A 16,909-nucleotide genomic window follows, 5' to 3' on the forward strand; every position below is an offset into this window, starting at 1 on the left:
TTTGACCAAGATGTGATAATGAGTAAGGCAAATGATGGAGGACTTGAATTTGGCTCATATTACAACATTTTAGAGTTTAATTAGTTACAGCACTTCTGTCATTTCATCTTCAAGCATTGTATTAACTGAACAAGTGTTCAGTGGTGATCTCCATGTCTTGGGCTTAGGAAAATTAAATAAAGTGTTAATGTAATTTTTTTTTCTGAGCAGAATTAACTGTAGGAGGGTTTTGCTGCCAGAGCTCTAACTTCACACCCAATCCTGTAATACTGATTTTTCAGTCATTAACAAAACAGTTTCACACGTTCAGCGTTACCCACCCTGGACATGAGGCTCTTGTTCCCTGCACAGTGTGATTCTCTCACAGGAATTCATTTCCTGACCAGTGCTCTTAGGACAACATGGCTTTAAATTCAGCAGAAACATCACAAAACCTCTAACCACCTAGCTTTTATGCTCATGAATTTCAAGTCGCTGTTGTAGTTTCAGTGGGTCTGGCTCTTGCTGAACACCGGGAAGACGAAGGGTTGTGTGATTTGGATTCGTGTGAATTCCATCACTGGTGTTATGCAACAGATACTAATAGCAGATATTAATATTATGTAAAAGGTCTTGTATACAGCTCTGCTTGGTTATGTCTATATTAAATCCTGCAGGCGACATTGATGAATGAAGTGGATGAGCATCTTCACTCCCACTGCTCAGCAGAGACTAACAGCAGTGCAGCAGAGCACAGTCTCCGCTTCTCTTTCTCTGCTCTGAAGAGCTGCCTCAATGCTCTCTCCATCAACAGGGAGGGTGTGCTGGGTCCCCTCCGTCCTCAGGCTGTCCCCACTATCCCTCTGGCCTCCCCTCCACGCCCGTGACTCTACCCAGACCCACAGAGATGCTCCCATGGGTGCTCAGCCTGCAGTGAGGGACTGCTCCTGGCTCTGCTCCTCGACGCTGCCTCAGCCATGCAGGAACACGCCTTCCAACGTGAACTGGAGCTTTGATTGATCTAGAAGCAGAACTTAATTAGCTGTTGAGCATCTTCTGTGCTGTTTGAGATCATTACAGGATCCCATACCAGATGTCTTTTGGAGAGTACCAGGCAGTAAATTAAAAAAAAAGCCCCAAACCAGCCCATAACAAGTAACACTGAAATCAAGTCTCTTTGGTTAATAACAGCAGATGAGACCCTGGCTATTGACAAGAAATCATATTTATTTGCCAGAACACTTCTGTGTTTCTTGAGCCTAGGGATAACAAAGCACTTCATAATTAAATTAGCTTCACAGTATCACTGCTAATGGGAGGGCACGATCACTCTTGCTGTTTGCAAGACTGTAGCTTGAGGCTACATGGGTAAGATTTTGGGAAGAGGATGGAGACTTTCAGCTGAGAACATGAAAAGTTCATGAGGCCATCAGAGACAAGCGTTGCCAGTGCTCTGATTCCCCAGCCTCTCCTGCAAGTCTGGGGGAAAGGGAACTTCTCCAGGTTCCCCTGGGCCAGAAGCTCCCCTTTCTTCTTCTCTCTTCCCATGTGCCTAGCACTGAGCATCTGGGGAGCTGAGTGCCAGGGGCTCCCTAGCATCCATCTCCTATGAACAACTCAGGTCAAGTGGAAAACAGAGGGGACTGGATGATCTTTTGAGGTCCGTTCCAGCCCTTGAGATTCTGCGAAACTGGAATTTTGGCAGTGAATTGGGACATAAACTAAAATGGATGGCAACCGAAATAGAGAGGTTTCTTGTGTCCCTGTTGTCACGCCACGGACAGAGTCCCACAGCCTAAGAATCCTGACAGCTGAAGCATCAAGTCTTTTTGCAAAAAGAGTGAAATATCTGGAAGAGAAGGGGAGTTTCTGGCCAACAGTAATGTAATCCTCGAGTGGAATTCTCCAGGATGGTTTGGGAGATCCAGGGACTCTTCTGTCCCCCTCCTACTTCTGCAGACACTGTGTCTCCATGCTACCTCCTTATTTCTTCCAAGAGGAGCTGGGATCTATTTTGGGGACTTTGGACTGATACAGGCCATTTCTGAGAGTCCAATATGACTTTTAATCAAGTGATACCGGGGCAGGGGCAAAGTGAGTCTGGGTTGGATTTTCTGTTGGTGTTTAGGGTTTCTTTGTCTGACACTAAGTGAAATAACTCATATTACCTGATAGCTGTGTTCTCACAAGCCACCTGCTTACTGTACATGTGATTTAACCAAAGTGACAAATCTGGAGCCAGCGAAAATGAACCAATTAATTCAACTCCATGGATTTCCTCCCATTTTCACTTAGGCGGATTTAAACCGCGAGTCTACTTACCATTCTAAATCTCCAGCAAAATAATCACACTAAGCTGGAGTGCAGTGCTGTGCCCTGGAAGGAGGAGAACAAAACACAGCAAAAGCCTTAGGGAAGAGGGCACCAGTGTTTTCACAGATAGAGTGGGCTTTTTGGTATAAAGGGTAGCCACGTGTTTCAAACTCTCGTCTTTCTATTCCAAGCTGCAGGGACTTCACATGGACCTTCACCTTGCCTTATGTTGTATGAAACAGAGTATATATCTGATATAATATTTATGCCTTTTACTTCACAGCTGAGACTTAAATAGTGAAGTTTTCATATCCGTAAAAAGTGCAAATGAAAACAGAATATTTACAGATCATTGCAAACCACGGTGCATTTCAGTCTGGATTGCTTTGGGGTAATCACCAAAGGGATGTTTTACAGCTTCTGCGATAATTCCTTCCTCTTACTTGGCATTCAACGTGATCTTCTTGTTAGCTTGTCACTAAATGGTTTTACGGCCAGGTTTTTGTGTTTGCAGACCATTTATTTTAGGTTACACTGAATGTAGGCATCAAGTCCAGACTCCTGTGGTGCTTTGGCTGCTGCATTTTCCCTGTGGATCCTGATCAAAAGCTGCAGAGAAGATTTTCAGGGCGGATCGTGTGCCCTGGTGTGTTGGTGCAAGGTGTTTCATGCTTCTGATGGTGCTTTGGTTTCATGGTGTAACTGAGAAGGAATTTGAGGTGCAAATGCTGTAAAATTAAAGGCAGAACTGTATGAGCCTTGTAGCTGGTGGAGGGAAGATGAGGTAGAGGAGAGTGGTGGTGGTGTCTGCTTTGCCAAGCTGACAGACCACCTTTCAAAGAAGAAGGAGAATCCAGACATTCCACAGGGATTTGTCTGGATTCAGGTTGTATCATTAAGTACTTACATGGAAAGAAATAGCAAATCCTTTGTTTTCTGCACTTTGGAAGTAAGAGACATTCAGACTTAACAGCAAAGATGAGCTTCTGTGTGAAGAAGAAAACAGTGCCTGTCTCTTGGGGAGCAAACCCAGGTGTGGCTGGGAGAGGGGCTACCTGCTGTTCAGCATCTCTGACTGTGACACTTTAGCAGGTGCTTGAAAGGGATTGTCTGTGGCAGGATTCTGCTGGCTTGAGAATGATGGAGAACAGCAGAGGGTTCAGGTCCTGTGGCTGGTAGCAGGATGAAGGGTCCCATTGGTGTCACAGTCCAGTGTGGCTTAGCTAATCATGGGCAAAGGCAGTGGCAGCTTGCTAATGAGGAGGTTTGCAGGCTGGAATGGATATTGGAGAAAGAAGAAAGAAATTGAACTTGAGTAGAAAATACCCTAGTAGTTCCTTCCTGCTTATGCTGAGATGTCTTTTCCAAGCTGATGTCATCTTCTGATGGCTGCTAGCGGGGAGGTGAAGTTTCCAGAGAGTTAAATGCAAATTGCTCCCTCCAGCTCAGTGCACTGGGAGGAGTTAACACAGGTTTGACTAGAGCCAGAATTTAGCCAGCAATAGGCCTACCCAAGGCATTTTCAAAAACCAGGGTCCATTCAAGGGGCTGGTTAACGCTTTGCTGACCTGAGGCTCAGCATCCATCCCTTCCCCCATCACAGCCCCGCAGTAATTGCTGGAAACACAGAAGCGACCAGGTAGGCACGAATCCTGGCAGCCCAGGATGCACCTTGATTGACAGCAGGCTACTGATGGCTGCGAGATTACAGGCTCTGACTTCTAAAGAAGAGCTTAATTAGCTCCGCTCCAAGAGGTCCATTCTCCCCTTCGTACGCGTGCATAACTCCAATTGACATTAATGTGAGTTATATACCGGGAGGAGAATAGACCCAGAAGAACGTGGGGGAGGTGTGGGACAGAGAGAGACAGAAAACGAGATGGTGGGGGAGGAGGAGTGAGAGGGAGCACAATGGGAAGAAAATGTTGGGGGAGTAGGTGTGTGCCCAGGGAGGAGAGGTGACCTGCCTCGCTGGCCCTAAGGATGCTGGGCATGTGGGGACGTGCTCGTGGCTTCCCTCTTTGCTTGCCCAGGGAAGGAAGAATGGCAGGAGACTAAGGACTCCTCCCCAAGGGTAATATCCTTGAGAAATGTAGCTGCCTCAGCTCTTTTCCTTCAGAGACTCCAATTCCTATCCTGTTGTTCCGTGAAGCACATGACAAAATTCCCCCCCTCCGGGTTTCAGCAGCAGCCAGATGTGGGAGAGCCAGATGTGGGATGGACACGTAAGGATTAGGGGATGGAGGAGAGGATACACAAGTACTCTGGGGGATGGGGAGGGATGGCTCCTTTTTTTTTTGTGAAGAAAAAGAAAAAGAGGGTTGGATGCATGAATAAAAGCTCCTCTTTAAACTCTAGTAAAGACAAGAGAGAAGTGAAATGGAATAAGACATAAACTATAGAAATGATGAATGGCTGCATTTGGTATGTCTATATATGGGAAAGGAGCTGCCGTGCATAATTAAACAGTGGATAAATGGAAATGTACATGGTCGCTACTAACTAAAGAGCATGATAAATGAGTTACACTCTGTCATGTTCATATATCGCCTGCTGCAGGTTACTAGTGATGTATTTGGGCTATTTATTCTACTTTCATTACTTCATCCAACTTATTTGTAGAAGTAAACAAGACATGGTTTGAATCCTCTGCCCAACAGGTCTTCGAGCTGCTCTTGCTACAAAATCTCTGTCTCTCCTGCTGAATCTCTCTCTGGGACACGGGAGAAATTAAAGGCTTTTCTCAAACCCCCCTTTTCCCCTCCCTGGAGCTGAATAGGCTTTGTGTGCTCAGAAGTAAACACAGAGGTTTGATGATAAACCTCCTGTTAGGGGACAAGCTGAGATCAATGAAAAAAATCACAAAGTGCAGCTTGTCGTTGTAACCTTTTGCTAGGTGCCTGGGACTAAGGTACTCATTTGCAAAGCAAGAAAGGGTCCTTAATTATTTGTAAGCATTATTTGAGTATGTGGAGTCTGGACTTGGTATTTTTAGCCCTGTTTCTTCAAACCTCAGGTAGAGTTGAAGCAGTTGAGGTGTGGGATGGGGAAGCTGCTGTGGAGAGCTGTGGCCATGGCAAAGACACATCTCGTAAGCACTGCAGCGTCTTGGTGATTAGTGAGGCTCATGGCAGGACAGACAGATAGGAGCTCGCAGTTAAGCCATTGTCTAAGGACTTAGGTCCCAGGGGTTGTTGGGATAGAGAGCTATGATTGGACATGGACCTGTACACCTTCCTGATGCTGTGTCACTGACCTGGCTCCTGGACACCAGCCCGGTGTCTCACCAGCCTGCTGATGGGCACATGAACTCCCTCTGACCTGGAGGTGAACGTGGGAATTTGAGTAGTGTGGGGTGAAAACAGCAGAAAACCTGAGAAGAGGTTCAATGCTCATGGCCAAACACGAGAGGAGAACACTTGGTACCCTGCTAAATTGACTGGATTGGTCCCTCAAAGCCCATATTGAAGACTCATGCAGAAGTTGCTTGCAGTGGCGTGTGGGTACCTGTGTGGGCCAGGATCACTTCTAGGTAACACAATGCAAGCCATAAGTTCATAAAGTACAGAGAAACAACCCAGTGCTGCCTCACATTACAATGTTCTCTCTTTGTGATATACAAGCATGTGCTCAGAGAAGAAACAAGGTAAGAGAGCTGTAGAGGTGGTCGTTAAACATGTTGCCAGATTTGAGAGCAGCATCACTGGATTCTCATTCCTACTTTTTCCTGCTAGTAAAAAACAACCAAACCCAAACTATGTGTCAGGGGCAGCTTATATTATCAGTGTGTGTCCTGATGTATGTGAAATAGCTTGAGAGATGCCTGAGATAGGAGCACGTTTCGGTGGAGGCAGCTCCCTCCCACAGCCTCCGTTCATTAACAGTTCTGCAGAGCACCAAGAGATTAAATCACTGCGGTAAAAAAAGTATTTATGGGCATTAATGAAGGTCAGAAAGACACTTGCCAGCTAAAGGAAATATGTCTGTGTTGTGTTAAGGCCTCAAATCTGAATTTTTCAGGTATTTTGTCTCAGCTGCTTTATGGCATCAACATGCCTTAAGACCCATGAGAAAGAAATTTACACTCATGGCAAAAAGACATACAAATGCAAGTTATGCAGAGTTTGTCCATCTTCTGTTCTTCCACTTCTTTTTCTTTTTCAGTTGTAATTGGGTTGAAAACCACAATGAGTATGTAAAATGTCTCCTCAGAATAGAATACAAGGCAGGATTAATTTGCACAGATAGCATTAATGAATATAAAGAACAGATGTTTAAGTGATTGTAATATACAACCCTGCTGCACCTGAACCTGAAATAGCTTTGCCCATTAGTGAGCAGTGTAGGGGAAAGGAGTCTTGGGGGTGCTGGTGGGTGGGCAGCAGGATAAGCATGAGCCAGCAACGTGCCCTCTTGACCAAGAAGGCCAATGGCACCCTGGAGTGTATTAGAAGGACTGTGGGCAGTAGGTGCAGAGAGGTTCTGCTCCCCCTCTACTCTGCCCTTGTGAGAGCACATCAGGCTTCAAAAATGCCCCTGTTAGGCTTTTTCACTTTGGGAAGTTGGCTTTGCAACCTAGTATCTGTGCTATACAAAAGTGTCAGAGTGCTTGATGGGGCTCAGCTGGCTTAGATGGGAGAACATGAGTGTGACAAAGAGGCCATGACAACATGGGCACTTTTGGAAGGACACATAGTGTTGCTGAGGTTCTTTAAAGGCTTTGGAACTTCCTCCACCATCCAGCCTCTTTGCACTGTGTTCATTTTTGCCACTGTCCTTCCAGCTGCAAGATGCAGAAGAGTCCTTGGTCTGCAGTTGCCCAGATAGTGTTGTGATGGTGATCAGGGAGCCCACCACGTTGCTCTTCCAAGCTTCATCTGTGCCCTGAGCAGGGGTTGGACCACAGCACCTCCACAGGCCCTTCCCAGCCCAAGTCTTATCATAGGTTCAGCTTGGATTAATAGAATACAGAGTGATTGCTCCCAAGCCCACACCTCAAAGGCTGAGCTAGGAGACATGTGGTAAGCCCAGGCTGTCTAGAGAGAAGTTAAGTGTCTCAAATTCCCCAGGTAGCTTCTGGAGGCACATTATAGCTGAAAACCAGACCTCCTCAGCTGTGACTGGAAGCTCCAGAAGAAACCCTGAGCAATGGCAGGATGAGGTATGGGTCAAGCTTTGATGTTTCATTGTGTCTGTGTTACATTCAGATTCTGAATGTAACCAAACCTGAATATTACTTTCTTTTTAAAATGAAATGCCCTCTGGCACAAGCTGATGCTGCTGATAACAGCAAAACCTCCTCTTTGGCTTAGTTTCTGAGCTTCACTGCTACCTGACAATCAAGATATAGCTCATTTTCTTCTGAGAACAAAATGTTATGAGGAGGATATGTTTCTCTTTTCTGGCTAAAATGAATGAGCTATTTTTTGGTAGCTGAATTCTGAAGGCAATAAACACTAAACAAGGAAAAGACACATTTAAAACCCTCTCACATACTCTGTGTTTTTTCTGCCATTATTACTTTGCGTCAGGTTACGGAGAGTGGTCTGGGTGAGGACAGATTTTGAAGGACTCCCCTGGATTTTCCCCCAAAGAGCAGGACAGGGCTGGGTGGACTCTTTGCAAATCCATCTGCTGGCGTGACACTGCAGTGGAGCCTGTGGTAAACTGGCACATCCCCATCTGTGCTCTCCAAAGGTGTAATGGAGCAGAGGAATCTCTCCATTTTCAGTGGAATTGCTGGAAGAATAACATTATGGGATTGCCAGGATTTTAGGAAGGAGCTTTGTTCCTTTTGTGCCTGTCCCATACATAGAATCATAGAATGGTAGGGTTGGAAGGGCCCTTTAGAGATCATCTAGTCCAACTCCCCTGCAGAAGAAGGGTCACCTGGATCAGGTCACATAGGAACATGTCCAGGTGGGTTTGAAGACCTCCAAGGAAGGAGCCTCCACACCCTTCCTGGGCAGCCTGTTCCACTGCTCCATCACCCTCACAGTGAAATAGTTTTTTCTTATGTTTAAATGGAACTTTTTGTGTTCCAGCTTCATCCCATCACCCCTTGTCCTGTTACTATCTACTATAGCTACTATCTACTATATACTATACCATGATTAATAAAAGGAACCCCCATCCCAGAGTGGTTATTCAGCCAGGGGCTGTGCTACCTGAACAAGGCTTGAGTGAGGTCCTGTGATGTCAGAGGAATGGCTACATTTGGGTATTTCTTCTTTGCTCTTATTCACCCAAAACAGAGTCAGGCTTCTACTGCTTTGGGATGACCAGCCAGCTATTTCTTGCTTGTGAAGTTGGGATGCCTAGAGGTAAGCACAGAACTGGTTGTTAGGCTGAGGAACACATGTGTTTGAAATAACTGTCCTCTGTGGAAAAATGTGCACTAAATCAGGTGGAAACACAGGCTGTGTCACAAGTGACTGGAGGAGCACAGGGGAGAAGAAAATGATCCATTAGACAAGCAATAGCCACACAGCAAGCAATATCCAATAACCCCACCGGCGTGAAGCATTTTGCCTTCACCATCACAGAAATGGGTTTTTCGGGAGGATTCAGTAAAGCAGCAGAAGGGAAGGTCCCAGGTAACCGTGTGTGTGTGTGTCACTGTGAAAGGCAGAAGTTGGGTAGACAGTAGCTAATTCCACTGAATTTTGGGCATATGATTCCCTGAGTTGAAATATTGATATTGCTCCACCTAATGACAGGAGCTCCACGCTGGCAAAATGTCTTAAGGTTTGTAGTTAAATGAGGAGCAATCATGTTAACAAAGGTAACACAAACCATTAGGAAATCTCTGTGCCGCATCTCTGCGTGTGGATGCTATTAAAGTGTCAACTCTGCATGAATACCAATATTAACAGTGTAGTCAAACTTTAATGATTTATAACAATAGGTGCTGTATCAGCACACAGAGCAACCAGCAAAAGGAAAAGCAAACCTGGAAGGCAAATGATGAGAGAAGAGAAGGTAATACAAGTGATGGAACTTGGAACAAACGAGAAGCAAAAGGTGGGCTACTGCTGTAGGGAGGACAGGCTTTCGTTTGATGGGGTGGAGGAGTTTTGAGTTGAGTGGTAGCCAGATGCTGGGAGTTTCCTGTGATTTTGGGTGCTTTGATGTCATAGTGCTGCTATGGCAAAGCACATCAAAATATCAAAGCTAGAGATGACCTAAGTATTATTTAGCTGCTGGGGTTGTCTACGGGTGTAGGAAAGTCATCCCTAAGTTGACTTTGCAGGTTCAATCTTGATCCTGCCGTGATGTCTGTGGCTATGTTCCTGCTCTCTCTGGCTTGATCTGTGTTGTGTCAGAGGTTATTTCTGGTGTGACTCCAGTTTATTTGGCAAGGTGCAAGTTGGAGAAGTGGAGGTAGTGGAGCAGATACTTGGTCTGTTGAGTTCCGGCACTCATTTTAAATGTCAATTCACCAATTCATGTTTAATAGGCAATTATCTCTTCTGGCATCCAAACTACACAACCCCTCCACTGATCCTCAAGAACAAGAAGAAAAGGAAGTGTCTTCTATGTAGGTTTTGGGAGAGGAGCTGATGGTTGCTGCCAGAAGCTGGGAACTTCTGCAACACAGTTTTGTTCCAAGCAGGCTATCGCCGTGCCTGGTCTATCACATGCTGCTGCTATGACAGAGGGGGAATAAACATCCTTGGATGCATCAGGAAGAGTGTGGGCAACAGGGCTAGGGAGGTTCTGCTCCTTCTCTGCTCTGCCCTGCTGAGGCCTCATCTGGAGTCCTGTGTCCAGTTCTGGGCTCCCCAGCTGCAGAGGGACAGGGAACTGCTGCAGAGAGGCCAGTGCAGGGCCACCAAGATGATCAGGGCACTGGAGCATCTTCCTTCTGAGGAAAGGCTGCAGGACCTGGGGCTGTTTAGTCTGGAGAAGAGGAGACTGAGGGAGGATGTCATTAATACTTATAAATATCTCAATGGTGGGTGTCAGGAGGTTGGGGCAGCACTTTTTTCGATGGTATCTGGCAATAGGACAAGGGGTGATGGGATGAAGCTGGAACACAAAAGATTCCATTTAAACATAAGGAAAAACTGTTTCAGTGTTTGAGTGAGGGAGCCCTGGCACAGGCTGCCCAGGGAGGGTGTGGAGGCTCCTTCCTTGGAGAGCTTCAAGACTTGCCTGGACACGTTCCTGTGTGACCTGATCTAGGTGACCCTGCTGCTGCAGGGGGATTGGACTGGATGATCTCTGGAAGTCCCTTCCAATCCTCACCACTCTATATGATTCTATATGACCATTCATTCTGCCAAAATAACAGTCTTCATTGCCATGTCCTTCCCATGTCAGGCGTTTGGTCTCCTTCTCCTTGCAGTATGAGGCTAATGAAGGGTTGATGATACACTTCAGCTACATCAGTGATGCCTTTGGTGGTTCCAAAGGTGTCTAAGTCTCAGCAGCGCTTCAGCTCCTCACACGAGGCCTGGCCACTGCACTGATTAAAGCTTTGTGCTCCATTCTTCATTGTTGGATTGTTTTTTTACCCATAGAGGAGGTAAACTCCTCTGCAGTTTGCAAGGAACTATAAAACATGTGGGCAATGAGCACTGATAGCCAGGGAATGTCTCACCATCACACTGTAACATGAGTGTTAGGCCACCATAGCCTGCCATGGAAGTTTCTGAGCAGTTTGTTGTTTTACCATGTAAAATGTCTAACAAACACAGCAGTTTCTTCCTTCAGATGCACCAGTTCTTTTGCAGCCATTTAGGATGGTGTTACTGAGCTGCTCTGGAAAAGCAGGTGTGACGTGACAAGTAGAGGAAAGGAAAGGATCCAGACCTTTATGGATCCATAACTGGCGCCTTTTTTTGACAGGATGAAGTGTTCTAACAGAGGATTTGTAACAGACCTGGGGAGCTCCAGGACACCCCCTGGAGATGCAGAAGCTGGGGGTGTTCAGGCTCTGTCGTAGGCGGTGGTGGGCAGTGCTGGAGGGTGAGTGGAGGGTGACTCAGCTCATCAAAGTGGCACCGTTAAGTGAGGCAAGTTGCCATGTCTCATTCATTTGAGTGTCCTTTTCCACTTCTGATACCTTCCTGCTTTTCTCTCCCTGTTCCTTAGCACTGCCTTCTTTTAGCACCTCACCACCTTGCAAACAACCCCGATGCCATGGCCAACCCGCTCTGCCCCCATCCCTGTGCCCAGCCTCAGCCCACGCAGTCCCGTAACAGCTGGTGAACACGTTCCCCCAACTTTCTGCTGGTGAGAGCAGCCACATGGCTCTTTGCTCTCGCTCTCCCCTGACTGCATTTATTCAGCAGCAGCCCTATGAGGGACTTTGCAGTGTTGGTGAGTAGGCCTGAGGACATGAGGAGCAGAACCACATCTGCCGTTGCTTTGCAGTTTTAATAAGGGCAGGTGCTGCGGTCGGAGTCAGAGGGTGTGAGGAGCAGGTCGGAGGCGAACAGAGCACGTTTTGTTCTGACTAAATATTTTCCATCCTTTCCGATGGGGAGGTTTATAACATCTGATTATAGGATAGTAACACCATTACCCGTGCAGCTGCTATCTGCACAGAGTGGCAGAGACGGCCAATTAGCTCAGATACCGTGCCTGCATGTGCGTGCACGTGTGTGTGTGCATGTGTGCTGGCATCAATAGGAGCTGCTTGTCTGCTCAGTTGCTGGACATGAGCCCTGAAGCTACAGCTAGCCCCGGGTGGAAATGCAGCTAATTTTTTTTTCTGTAGGCTTCATGCTATTTACTCAAACAACAGTGAAGGGAGCTTTGCTTTCTCATTGCTTTTCACGGTCGTGGAGTGATCCTGCTGCCTGAGGGTTGGCCATGTGTGCCTCCTCCTTCCTCTTCTGCTCACAATGAAGCCCCAATTTCCTTTCATAGACAATTCCCATTTTTTTCCCCCAGAAAATACCCCTAGAAGGCACATGTACCTGAAGTTATAGATATTTTGCAGACCTAGACTGACATCTTCTCAGCTGACATTGGCTAGTGTGTGTAATTAAATCCAGGTTCCCCAAACTTTGATGTAATTTCTGTAGCACCAGTGGAATACATATATATTGAATGAAGGAACCTTCCTCTGAGTGTCACCCACAGTGATGGGTTCGTGTTTGGGATAAAAAGCATCTGAAGTAAAACCCATGGCCAGTAAAACCCAATGCAGAGCTGAAAGGTTCCAGGAGGATCCCAGGGAGCAGGAAAGGCTGAAGCCCCTGACCTCAGTGGGAAGTAAACCTGGATATTCACACCATCACCAAGTGAACTGGGACAGGAATTTGAGATCTGATACTGCCGATGTTCAGCACTAAGAGTCTTCTCCAGGGGTCTTGGTGAGTGGTTAAAGAGCCCCCTGAGTCAGCATTTTAATGACAAAATGCTGATTAATAAATAGCTGAGTAAGGCAGAGAGAGATTTGCACATCTTCTCCCCTCCCTGGGAGGTAACAGGTCTACCCAGGAGTGCTTCACCACCCATATCCCCAAGTCCAAGGTGGGTTCTGGAAGGACAGCTGATGAGTTTTCTCTGGTGTAACGTAGTGGTGGAGTAATAAAGATTCTTAAATACCACTTAAGGGATAAAGAACAACCGAGAGAGGGGTTTTTTTATGGCTTCACATGACAATGAGATCACATAGTGTATCAAAATAGACTGTAATGTAAGCAAATGGCATAGTGCAAGTAATCCCTCTATTTCTTCCTTACTTGCAAGAGCTGAGGGCAGCCCATATGTCCTGAATCTACTTTTGTCACCGAGAGACAGACAGTGGGTTTGGTTTAAATATGAAAAAGCTGGAAATGGAAGCTACCTGTGCCAGAAAGTTCGAAAATTCACCTCCAAAATGTGGCTTTGGAGTTGAGACTTGTTTTCAGACCTCGTTTTCCTCAGTCTGGGAATTGTGTCCCCTGGGAACTGTGGACAGGGAGTGTTTCAGTGATGCAGTCATTTAGTATGTTCTGGGGAAAATGGATCATGACAGTGCCCATTTTGGGAGGGGGAAGGGGTTGGTTTTGTTACTTCTGGAAAAAGACAAACCTAGTAAACCTTTCTAGGGCACACATTTTAGTCTGTTCTGAGGATCAACCCACTAACAAATGCATCTGAATATGGCCTTCGTTATCCCAGCTGCATGAGCAAATGGGAGGTGGCATCTCTGCTGTAGCAGGGAGCAGAGGAACGGCCGTTCCCTGCAACAGTGTCTGAGCAATGTTTCACACGCTGAAGGCAGAACAAGCACCATCGATCCTAGCTATGCTCCAGAGGTTCAGAAGGGAAAAGTAAAGCAGCATTGATTTGGAAATAGTAGTAATGGAATTGGGGGTGTTGTTTGCTAGGAATGGATAAAAATGAGTGACCTTTCTGGTGCGCTCTATCTCCTTAAATCAAACTGTAATAAATGAGGCAGCGTTTCCAGACAAACTAATCAATAGGCCAGCGTAGTCAAGGAACCTCATATCACATAAACTAACAGGGTTGGACTTCTTCATGTGAGTTATAGCCTTGTGCTGCTCCACGTGGTCCTTGGAAGCCTCAGGAAAGTGCAAAGGGTCCAGAAAAGGGAGGAAGGCTTTCATTGGAAAAGCAACACATGCTGTAAGAGACCCTGGGGAGTGTTTGCTGCAGCCTCCCACCCTGTGCTGCCTGTCAAACCACAGAATCACAGAATCTTAAGGGTTGCAAGGAACCTTAAAGGCTCATCCAGTGCAACCTCCCTGCCAGAGCTGGACCATCTAGAGCAGGGCACACAGGAACTCATCCAGCTGGGTTGGATGTCTCCAGTGAAGAAGACTCCACAGCCCATCTGGGCAGCCCCTGCCAGTGCTCCCTCACCTCAACAGGGAAGAAGTTTTTCCATGTGCTTCTTTGGAACCTCTTCTGTTGCAGCTTGTACCTGTTGCCCCTTGTCCTGTCATTGACCATCACTGAGCACAGCCTGGCTCCATCCTCCTGACACCCACCCTGCTCTGGTCATCTGGTTCCAAATTGGCATCCAGCACATGGAAAGAGTTGTGATGGCACATAAGTGACACCTGGTAGTGTTTCTAAAGGAGCTTGGAGGGGCTGGGGTTGAGTCATTGTAGCTGTCTGGCTTGGCTGTCTTATAAAAACAGTAATGCAGAGCCTATTTGTACTGTGAAGTTCTCAATATAGCTAATATTAGCAGTTAACTGTCTTTATGCACTGTATAGAGACCTGTGACATCTATGTTATAAGCCTGGGAGAGTATGGGCTTCATCTGACTGGCTCTGGTGTTCCAGCTCCTCATATGCAGTTGTCTTTCAATCCAATTACTTCCTTTTGAAATAGTTTTCCTTTCCTAATGAACTGTGGGCAGTTCATTAGTCGATGCACTTTTGCTGTAAAGGCTTTCTTTTCTGGGAACTGGTTTGCTAGCCTCAAGTTTTATTGTGCCACGTTTGAAACGTTCTGTGCAACGATATTAATAACAATAACAATAATAATACTTTGTACCTCTGCAGCAGTTCTTTCACACAAAGAACTGAGAGTACTTTAGGGAAACTCTCAAAGTGTATGTGGCAGTAAATCAAAGTGAGCTGTCTCGCTGCTACTTGTGCCTATTGAAAATTCATAACTATTATTAGCCTGTGTTTTGCAGATAAAGACACTGAGAGAAGGGTCCAAATGATTCACACTGAATTGGTGGCTAAGATCAACTCTACTTTGTTGCCTAGACACTGTACCAAATGGTCTCTGAAAGGGCTTTCCTGGTAGTTAAGCTCAATTTGTCCTTTTCTTTCTCTTTCTTTCTTTCTTTCCATTTCTTTTATTTACAATCTGCTTCCTCTGTGTTTTGCTGCCTAATTGTTGAGCAATGTCACACCCCTTTCCCTAGCAGCATTCTACACTCTGATCTTCACTGTAATTATATTTTGCACTTAAATAATAGTTTTCACTCAGGTTTCAAAGTGTTTTACAAAGGTGGTAAAATTTGCTGTGTGCGGCCTCAGAGAGTTGCACGTGACATGCCCTGAACACAGAGAGGTGAGTTATGAACACGGTGCTCCCTCAAGATGGGAGTGTACCCTTTCCAGGCAGAAGGAGAGCTGCCATTTCGCAGCTATTATTTCCCCTCCTTCCCTGAACAAGCCTTTTCTTTTACACCATCGTGGAAATTAAACCCTACAGTCTTCATTCTGGCTGCTGGTCGCTGATAGACATCCTTTGTCTAGGTGCAGTCCTTTGAGTGCTGCTTGGTCCTCGAGACCTATGCAGCAGCTGTAGCAAAAAGATGCACCTACTTAACAAAGACTCGAAAAGCTGGTCATTCCTTTTGAGTTTATCCTAAGATATACACAAGTTTACCTCTTCTTCCCCCAGTTGCTAAGGCCAAATGCCTCTCTGTATGTGTTTCATGCTGCTGCACTCTGTGGGACATTACAAGAAACACCAGACCTCCTTCCTTCCTTCCTTTCACACAGGCTGTCGTCTCTTCCTCTTCTCTGGCACAAGCAAAGAAGTATCAGTCCTTGGAGCTGTGTTATTCTCCCCTGACTTACCTCCTAAGTAGCCAGGAAGTCTCTCTTGTAACTTTCAGTCACTGTCGTCAGACAAATTTCATTTTAGTCTTATTTCGGATACGCCGAAACCTCCACAGAAGGACTTCACTGAAGATGCACTGTCCATTCTTAAATAAGTAACTGGGTTAACTTGTTCCTAACAGAGGAAATACATACTTGCCTTAAAATAGTAATTATAATGGAGAAATAATTCAATGTGGCAGAGTTGAGGTGTGATGAAACATTTATTCCTTCACACATGACAAGAAAAAATGTGTTTATGTTTATGTGGCAACATAAGATTTATGATATCATTAACTATTCATTTCCCTGGCTTTAACTGCTTGGGGTTTCTACATAATGTGATAGACAAATGTGTTGCTTTCATTTAGCAGCCTTAAAAGTTGTGTTTTTCTCTTTTAAAAGGTATTTTAGGGGCACTGGATTTTATGAAAGGTTAGCTAACTACACTGGGGAAAGAATAAACTTGCCTGAGGTCACCCATTGAGCTGGAAACAGATCCTGTCTCTCTGACTTGCTGCCACAAAGAGTGTTGGAGGCTAGTCTCATTCCTGCTGGTAGTTTCACCTTCTCTGTACATACAACATCACCTTCATTTTTCCTCACCGTCCATTTCCTCCAAACGCCCCCAACATCCCATGACTCTAATCCTTCTTCACACTGCTTTCTCCATGCCTCTTTCTGCACTCATATCGTATTCAGCAGGTGACAAGTGACACCCTGAAGATGGGCTAAAAGGGTGAGGAGGGAGCTGATGTGGCTGCATGCCTCTTAGAGGTTCAAAGAGTAGCTCAGACCTCACTAATGCATTCACTGCTAATTCAATAAAGTATTTCACACTCCAGAAGCACCTTTTCTTTTTGTCAGTGCTTATTCTCAGCACCCGCTCTCCTAAAAGAAAGCCTCTTTAATGTACATTTTATGAGGGTAGTGCAGCAAGTGAGAAGACAGCATTATTTGGAAAGCTCTATGTCAGCACACGTTAAATTGGGACTTAGTCATGGGTAATTAGCAAGCATTGACCCACATGGTGATTTCTTGAGCTAAAAATAGCCATTTTCCTGAAGGAACAAAAATCCTGC

The sequence above is a fragment of the Colius striatus genome, chromosome Z (assembly GCF_028858725.1).
Source record: "Colius striatus isolate bColStr4 chromosome Z, bColStr4.1.hap1, whole genome shotgun sequence".
NCBI classification, from domain to species: Eukaryota; Metazoa; Chordata; class Aves; order Coliiformes; family Coliidae; genus Colius; species Colius striatus.